Source organism: Gigantopelta aegis, chromosome 15 (assembly GCF_016097555.1).
Source record: "Gigantopelta aegis isolate Gae_Host chromosome 15, Gae_host_genome, whole genome shotgun sequence".
Taxonomy (NCBI): Eukaryota; Metazoa; Mollusca; class Gastropoda; order Neomphalida; family Peltospiridae; genus Gigantopelta; species Gigantopelta aegis.
Genome location: NC_054713.1, coordinates 33,936,894 through 33,946,481, shown reverse-complemented (window position 1 = coordinate 33,946,481; position 9,588 = coordinate 33,936,894). Strand labels below are relative to the sequence as shown.

General features: G+C 40.2%; 1 long non-coding RNA gene across 1 annotated transcript; it reads left to right on the top strand.

The window, feature by feature from the left end:
- Positions 1–8,259: 8,259 nt before the first annotated feature.
- Positions 8,260–9,215, top strand: LOC121390031. Its single transcript, XR_005960145.1, has 3 exons — positions 8,260–8,559; positions 8,748–8,867; positions 9,134–9,215. It is a non-coding gene; the product is annotated as an uncharacterized LOC121390031 (long non-coding RNA).
- Positions 9,216–9,588: the final 373 nt, after the last annotated feature.

Genomic DNA, 9,588 nt, shown 5'->3' with positions numbered 1-9,588 from the left:
AGAAAGGAAACCCGCTGTCGCCACTTCATGGGCTACTCTTTTCGATTAGCAGCAAGGGATCTTTTATATGCACCATCCCACAGACAGAGTAGTACATACCACGGCCTTTGCAATACCAGTCGTGGTGCACTAGCTGGATTGTAATACGGCTTGTTGATAAATCTGATAGAGCCGCTTACAGTTCTCACCAAACCATGGTTTGTTTGTATGTTCCTGTTTGACACGCGTCGTTAAATAAACCATTTCCTTCCTGTTTGACACGCGTCGTTAAATAAACTATTTCCTTCCTGTTTGACACGCGTCGTTAAATAAACCATTTCCTTCCTGTTTGACACGCGTCGTTAAATAAACCATTTCCTTCCTGTTTGACACGCGTCGTTAAATAAACTATTTCCTTCCTGTTTGACACGCGTCGTTAAATAAACCATTTCCTTCCTGTTTGACACGCGTCGTTAAATAAACCATTTCCTTCCTGTTTGACACGCGTCGTTAAATAAACCATTTCCTTCCTGTTTGACACGTTTCACATGGCAGACACAGTTAGATATTATGACACAATTTTTCCTAAAACAGTATTTACCAAACATTTCATCTATATCTGAATTTAACTTTTCAACACGTGCATCTATACTTTCAAATGAATTTTCCAGCCCAACGGTAGCACTAAATAAGTTCTGTTCATTTTGCCTAACACAATTAGAAATGTCTTTCTCATTGTCGGAGTTCCACACTACAGATTTCTTTACACCATACTTTGTATCGACAGAATAACATAGACAATATGTTGGTTTCTCCCTACATTTAAGTGATAACACAATAGGGGCATGATCTAAAAAAAAAACATTAAATGGACATTCCTGAGTTTGCTGCATTGTAAGATGTTTCAGACTAATAAAATATTTCTACGATTAAACTTACATGTTAAATATATTTTCTTGTTTAGAATATCAGTGTCTGTATATTCAATGTGTTTCTGGTCGTCTTAATATTTGTAAGAAGCCCAAACTGGATTTTGTCTTCAAATAATTTCGTACGTACGAAAATATATATTTTAGGAAATAAAATGAAATTTAACCTAGTACAAATATTAGAACGATCAGAAACACGTTTAATATACAGCCACTAATATTTTATGTGTAATTACAATCATTAAAAAGTCTCTGTTAGTCGATAACATCTTAAAAGTTGCAGCAAACTCAGGAATGTCCCTTTAAAACTATTAACAACAAAAACGTCAATATTGCTACGCATTCGACAGTCACACAAAGCATAATCTATAATACTACACCCACGGACATTATAAAAGTTATTTTGCCAGGTCTATAGCCTTTGGTTCTGCCATTTAAAATACGGATTCCAGTTGTTTTACAGAGCTGTAATAAACAACAACCGAAATTGTTAACTGTTACTGAGTCTTCTGAGTTACGAACAAGTTCACTGTCATCATCTACGTAATCAATTAAGGCGGTTAGGTTTCAGTGCAGGTCACGTGGCAGTGTATCTGCTGTAATAAAGTCTGGTCGTGTAGCCGAACGGCTGTTAAAAGTAAAGTTTGTTTTATTTAACGACTGGATCTAAAATGTTATAGTGCATCACATAGATGATGATGTTAACTAGTTTAACGTGCCCATATACCACTAGAGTTTCGAACACGCCCATCCCGAGTCCGACCTCCGATAAGATTGGTGGCCTGACTCGGGATGGAGGGTGGGGGTAGAATTGAAAATGGGAAGAATTTCGAAAATAGCAATTAGTAAGAAATTAATAGAATAAATTTTAAAAAAAGAAGAAAAACGTTACAAGCAAAAAATAAAAAGAATTGACTGCTCGGCCGAATATTTATATAATTTGGAGCATTTTAGAAGGACACTTCAAAATTAAATGAGAGAAAGAATAGAGGATCGGACTATTTAATAATATTAAAAAAAAGAAAGAAGTAATTTCGACATAAAGTTTTGAACGAAGGTCTAAAAGTTTAAAGTCCGATCTATATGTTCACGTGAGTGGCGTCGTTAAGGCCGTTTGGGTGCACAGCTTAAAGGGACGAGATGGGTTGCATCCCGTCAAGAAAACCCCTAGATTGTCAGTCATTAGACGTTGAAGGTGTAGTGCTGTGCTGAAATACAGATCTTGAGAAGCCGGATCCGTCTGAACGAGAGAGAGTATCAGACTAGGGTATAGTCCAGTCGTCATGGGTTGGTATAGTGGTGCGGACGGGCCCGACTCCGGTGGATACGAGATGGTATCACTATAAAGCAAAGTAAAGTCAAGAAAAGAGTAGTAGGGACCGACCCCACTTCCTATTTCTTCTTAGAGTGGGGCGGTCAATCTTCCAGTGCTGCTTGGACAGGCTCGGACATGTAGAGACTAAACGCGAACAATCGTGGCGTTCTGCAGAATGACCGTCATACGAGTCACGAAAAAACAAGTCGATATACTCAACCGGAGAAATGACGTGGAGGCAAGGAATCTCGCTAAAAAAAGAATCCAACCTGGCGGTGCAGGCTGTCAAAACGAGAAGCGAGAAGGATCCCCAAGTCGAGCACACGAAAGCACGTGCAGTGTGCACAAGCGAAACAAACACATCTTACCGCGTTGAGCTCCAAACTGGGAATGCATCACATAGAGAATATTATATGAGTGGCCGTTAGATACCATTTATTTTATAACGAGTTGTTTTAAAATGTATCTAACGAGCGAAAGCGAGTTTGATACGTTTTAAAACAACGAGTTGTAAGATAAATGGTATCTAACGGACACGATTGTATTATTCTATTTCTTACATATCCTCAAAAACCAGGTTTTAAGCATATTTTAACATCTTTTTTGACTAAAAGTTATTTGCAGCCTTTGCACTTGTAGCTAACTTACGCGTCACAGACTAATGGTTTTCAGGTTAACTATACGTCACAGTGTAATCTATTTTGATCGTGCTATTTTCCGTCATTGGATGTATGGCATTGGTGACCTGATCATCACCTAGGAGCAGCCAGTCGTATGTCTTGAAATTGTTATCACACATACATATATGTAAACAAGTACATGTATGTGAGTAGTAGGGGGGCCTGTATGGAGGCATGACCTACTGACCTACTTTCTCGTGACCTACTCACCTACTTTCTCGTGACCTACTTACCTACTTTCTCGTTACCTACTGACCTACTTAGACCAGACCTGAGAGTATAAAAACACCGGGTATTTCGTTAGTAACTTCATTCACTCTCTACGAACGAGAACTGAATTCATTTGACATGGCCTGTTCGACAAGTAGAAGCAATACCGATACGAGATGCATGATAGAACTTGGAAGTAACGTATACGTTGTGGCCAAACTGTGGAAAGGGGACATTGCCATTCACATCAGGAAATTTGACGACGAAAATGCCACTTTACCCACGAAGCGAGGTATTGCACTAACCCTTAAACACTGGGTCGAACTGTGTACGAGTAAGAGCCAGATAGACGACACCATTGCAGTCTTAAAGGAAAGGAAAGAGAAGTTGTTTCGTCATATTGGGTCCAACGTGTACGTGAGCGTGGACAACAACATTATCGGTGTAGACATTCGACAGTGGTGGTGGTGCGTTGACGCGATCAAGCCATCGAAGAAAGGAATTTTTCTTCACCTAGACCAATGGGAGAAACTCAAAGACTGTTTCGCAGTCATGTGTGACTTTGTACCAGATCTGAACTCGATCGTGCCCTGCGCCATGCAAGACGACCATCAAAATCAGATGGGATTCCTACAGTGTAACTTCTGCAACCCGAACGAGTGCCATCAGTGGTAACACAAATTTTGTTGGCTATAAAAAGTGGTTTGTGGTATAAACGTCATTTGTTTTACGACTGTCCTAGGGAGCAGACGTGTTTTATGATTCTAACATTCTTGTGTCTTGTTGCATTCTATCTGGAACGAAGAAGTTGGCATCGGGATATTCGAGCAGTGTTAGTAGCAGCAGCAGTAGCGACGAGGACGACATCTTGGTCTGCAAATGTTCAGAAAGACATACGATCAAAAGAGTGACTACCAAACAAGATGAAAATCACGGATCAAACAGATGCTGCCTGTGAAATCAGGAATGGAAATGAAGATGAACCTACAGATCAAACGGATGCTGTCCATGAATACGATGATGATGATGAAGACTTATCGAGATGTTACTTGTTCTGCCATCGTCCCGAAATGCGCCACGTGTACACGCGGATGCAGACATTTGGGTGGTGGCCAATACAGTTACATCAGAAACCGAGGGAGCTCGCCAAGGCCGGTTTCTACTACATGGGAGATCACGATGCCGTCGTCTGTTACTGTTGTGGACTACGCGCCTACCGATGGCAGAGAATGGATGACCCAGTGATGGAACATTACAGACTCTCTCCAAGATGTCCCTATGTGAATAACGTGTGCAGACATTAACTGTTTCAAACACGCGTGACACACTTGAATGTTTTTGTCATAACTGTATGTTTTGTCATATATTTTATGTACTACATTTTTGAATCTGTTGTTTAGTAATAAAATTTTGTGTTTTATCTTATGAATTCGTTATTTATAAATAGCATGACTTTATGACCTATAGGCCAGTTAAGAATTATGTCTCGGGGGGGGGGGGGGGGGGGGGGGGGGGGGGGGTGGGGGGTGGAACGGTATCTCGATGGATTTACTTTACTTGGTATATGTTTTTCCCAATATCCATAGCTAAAGTAGGGTAGTGTGTAAGTGTGTCCCTGCATGTGTCCCTCCAGTCTAAAATGTGTCCCTCTAGTGTAAATATGTGTCCCTGAGTGTGTCCCTCGGCTGGCACAGTGGGATCCTGGGTGGAAAGTTTATAAATCAGATGAGAGAGAAAGTTCATTTACGTTTGATACTTCTGTGTGACAGACAGACACAAATTCAAGTGTTAAAATAGCACGAGAAAGTCACAGGAAGTAGGTATATAAATAAAATAGTTTTCAAAACTCGTCATTTGAGGTAGAACCTTCAGAGGAGCAACATGTCAGACCAATACAAATTATATGTACCCGACGTGGATAAGTGGACCCGTTTCTATAAACACAAGGTAAACTTCAACCTCACTTCGAAATTCAACGTGGTGGGAAAAGCCAGATCATGTACAGTGTGGATCGATGTCTAGAACTCTACGATCCCACGTGAAAAAAAGAAAAAGAGGAACAGAACAAGCCCCCGGCACCCAAAATCGTCATGGTCTCCCCAACGCAACAGGTGGTAGAACAAGCCAAGGCCGATCTGAAACGGAAACGAGAACAGAGTGGCGTGGAACAGAAACGACGAGAGCAGACTGGGCAAAAACGGCACAAGCATTTCTGAGAAGACTATAAAAGGGGGTATGGCAGTTTCAACATCGCCAGTTCACGTCGAACACTTCAACAGTCAACATCATGAATCAGTGTCGCATTTGCGAAAACAAATATGTTTGGACCCACGACCTAACTCGGCACGTACGAAATAAACATGGACTCTTGGAATCTGAAAATAAGTCTTCCCAGCAGCAGCAGCAGCAGCAGCAGCAGCAGCAGCAGCAACAGCAGCAGCAGCAGTAGCAGCAGCAGCAGCAGCAGCCCCTAAGATTGATACATCCGTTCACCATGATCGTGTCGGGACCCACGTCGTGTGGAAAGACATTTTTGTTGTACAAACTAGTAAGGGATGGTAAAATCCAGCTGCCTCCCCAGCGCATCATTTGGCTCTACAAACGATGGCAACCCCTCTATAATACGATCAAAATGGTTGCTCGAGTGAAATTTGTTCAAGGCATACCCTAGAATTTGGAAAAGGATCGTTATTTGGATTCGAGAGTCAGAAATCTCATCGTGTTGGACGACCTGATGTCTACAACTGGAAAAGACCCTCGCATCACCGACCTGTTTACGGAAGGAAGTCACCACAGAAACCTATCTATGATTGCCATCAACCAGAACCTGTATCACAGCAAGGACCCTACACAGAGAAGAAACTGTCATTACCTGGCACTGTTCAACAACCCCATCGACAAGCAGCAAGTCCTAACCTTGGCACAGCAGATGTATCCTGGAAATACTCGTCATTTCATGCAGCGGTTTGAGGAAGCTACCCACAGGCCCTACGGATATCTCTTGGTGGACTTGAAACCGACCACGCCCGAACATTGGCGCCTTCGACCTAATGGTTTAGAGACGGGGCCGTCCGAATGGTATAAAAGCACGAACGTAACGGCGAATGTCTCAGAAGAGTTGCAGCCACCGACTCTACATGCAAATCATGCAAAGAAACGCATTCAAAAGAAAACTACCAGGCTTACCCGCCTACGAAAGTGACGACAAAGAAGAAGATGAGGTGGAACCCTATCTGAAAAAAGTCAAGAGGATGCAGTCTTGCGATACGTGTGGTCTGGTCTTTAAAGACGGAAGCGACTTGCAGCGATATCTGCGATTTAAAACGTGCGAGGAGGGAAATGAAAAAGAAAAAGAGCTGTCACCCGACCTGGAAAACGAAGGCATTCGTCTCATGGTGGAACGTGAATTCGACATCAATCATGACTATATCGAAAGCAAGAGAAAACGCTACGAAGAAAAAAACATGTCCCAAGATGCCATCGAAAGAAACATGAAGACTTTACAATGGAAGTTATTTAAAGACACGTACTATCGCTTTCTGACCTATATGCATTACTTTGACAAAGGCCCCAACACGAGGAAACTTCTACAGTCTGTGAATCCAGACAGAGATGTGAGACCACAGGTTCGTTCTAAATTAAATCAGTATCGTTCCTGGATCGACGAATATTTGGACGAAGTAGACGACGACGATACCGATGATGATGATACTGATGATGAGGACTAAGATGAAGAGAAATGAACACTAATATTATTCACATGTCGCCCTTAAGGCCTCTCGATGTAACCCAATGTATGCCCATTTTATATATGTGTCAGTGATTTGTAATTTAGAAATAAATGAAAAACCAAACCATTGCGTTTTTTTTTTTTGTGTTTTTTACTCTATGACTAGATTTGTGATTGGATATTTCTACCGCTACTTTATAGTAGCAAGAGCTGTGTGTACAAGACAGAACATACCACGACCTTTGATATACCAGACATAATACACTGGTTGTCTATAAAGGCTTGTACTCTAGGAAAGTACTTGTGTTTAAAATGCACTTAAAAGATCATAGGTTAGGTTGGAGCGTTGAGTTGCAGTCACGCGTTCTTTCTTCAAAGCAATGGGCTGGGATGTTTCACACACACACACACACACACACACACACACACACACACACACACACACACACACACATTCCTTTCTTCCTTTAACAAACATTCCTTTCTTCTCCTTAACACATGCCTTTCTTTTTAACAAACATTCCTTTCTTCGAGACAAATATGTCTTTCTTTTCCTATGACTAAAACAAAATAAAATATTTGTGTTCAATTAATCTTAATTTTACGAGGAAGGAAATGTTTTATTTACTCAATATATTTTATTTTACGGTTATACGGACATATGATTAAGGACCACACACACACACACACACACGTTAATACGCGTGACTGTTAGAAATTCAATACCGCAATTTTTTATTCACATTCAGTCGGGCCTACTTACTATATTCGTGAAATTTTGTTTTGTATACCTAACAAATAGAGAATAAACAACTATAGATTTATATAAGAAGGAAAAAACTATTTAAAAAAAACAAAAAAACAAATGCACTACTGAGAAGGGAACTCGGTTCGCCCGTGCCGTGCGCTTACGCTCTATCCATTAAACCACAAGATGTATGTGAAAATAATTCTAATTTAATTTACTTAACGAAACGATACGGTAGGGTAATTCCTTGTTTGGAGGTAAATAGCTTCATATTATGTAGATGAAGAAGGACAGTGTTTTCGCTTGTCATAATGATTATACGCAAATTAATTGTCTTGTGGCTGGCTCCATTGTTTACGTCACGAGAAATGGTGAGCGGTGAAATGGTGAACGGTGGTCTTTAACAATAAAACATATTTAATTAGTTAAAGCTGTGTACCTGTATTCCGACACCCGTTATTTCATGGTCTTTACTAAAGAACGCCTCTTATTTGTAAAAGTATTGTCCACTGTCGTTAGCGTGTGTATGTTAACATCTCGATAGGTGACAATGATGTCATTATCCACCCAGGGGAGGAGCGCTTTCCCGCGTTCATTGTGGTTTCTCTGGAGCGTTACGATAAATCTAGTGTTAGGCAGTCAGTCGCATTGACTTAAACTTAAAGTGCCTTTATCCAATGAAGGTTTAGTCACCCCTTCCGTGGATACTGTCCACCATCAAAGGCCGGGACCCGATGCCGAGTCTGTACCCACGACAAGGAGCGGGACATCTGGTGTTGTTATCTTTTTTAAATGTGTTCTTTTCGTCACGGTAATTAAGTTACCCTATGGGAATGTTAACGGGACTTGATTGCTCGCATCATAGTATGACGATTATAAATTCATTGCTTAACAATCATTCATTACTTTGAACACAGCTGCTAACAGTCATTCGTTACTTTGGACACAGCCATGGACACCTTTGAAACGTAAGTTTACATTTACTTCTTTTTACGTAAATAAATATTAAAATTGCATTCACTTATATATTGCAACGATTTTAAAATCAGTAGGCCTACAACTCTTAAGAAATCTCAGTCGTCTTAAAGCTAATAATGAACAATGCTCGTTTTTTTGTGTGTTTTTAAATTTTTTTACGTATCTCCTATATTTTCAGCGACGTGTTTATCTACACGCCCTCCACCATCGTCATCGTCGCCTCCGGCAGCGCTGTCGCCACCACGAGTGCCACAGTCGCCAACCCAACATTAAGGTCTATTTTTAAGACCCCCTATATGTAAGTATTTACTGAAAACACACTATACCCTACTGTGCTTTATTGTATTACGTTTTTTTATTTTAGATGTTGCTTTTGATATTAATGTTCAAGTGCGTTCAATCTGGCATTAAGGAGGTGGAGTGATTGCGTGTATGTTCTCTCTCTTATACAAAGACTAGACATACTGATTAAATGACATTAAACTGGGAATTATTTTACATGTTAAATATCTTAAGCTGTTAAAAAACTAAATCAACATTTAATGTGTTTTTTTGTCTTTTCAGGGGCAGACAGGAACAAAAACGAGTTCTTGCAATGATCATTAGGTCGTTGCAAGAGTTTCATGATACACTTTAAATAAAAAATAAAAATAAAACTGTGTTATGATGTTTGGCCAATAATAACCTGGGGTATAGCTAAATCGACCGTCGGCTGATTAGGAAAGTAGAGTCTGTTAACTGTTTCATTCTCTCCAGTATACAGCAATTATTTTGTAGCTGTGTCGAGTGCGACAAAAGCATTCCTGTGATATGCGAAAAATGGTGTTCAGTCTCCAAATAACGTACGTTTTTCGCTGGTAAAACTTTTATTTATATTAAAATGTGATTTCGTATATTTAGAGGACACATTTCTGAGTTCCATAATAAACGCATCACCTTTGCATCGTTAAATACAACTTTGTTATCCCACATATAATTAAGTAAAGAAATTTTATTGCTCTACTACCAATACTTACTCA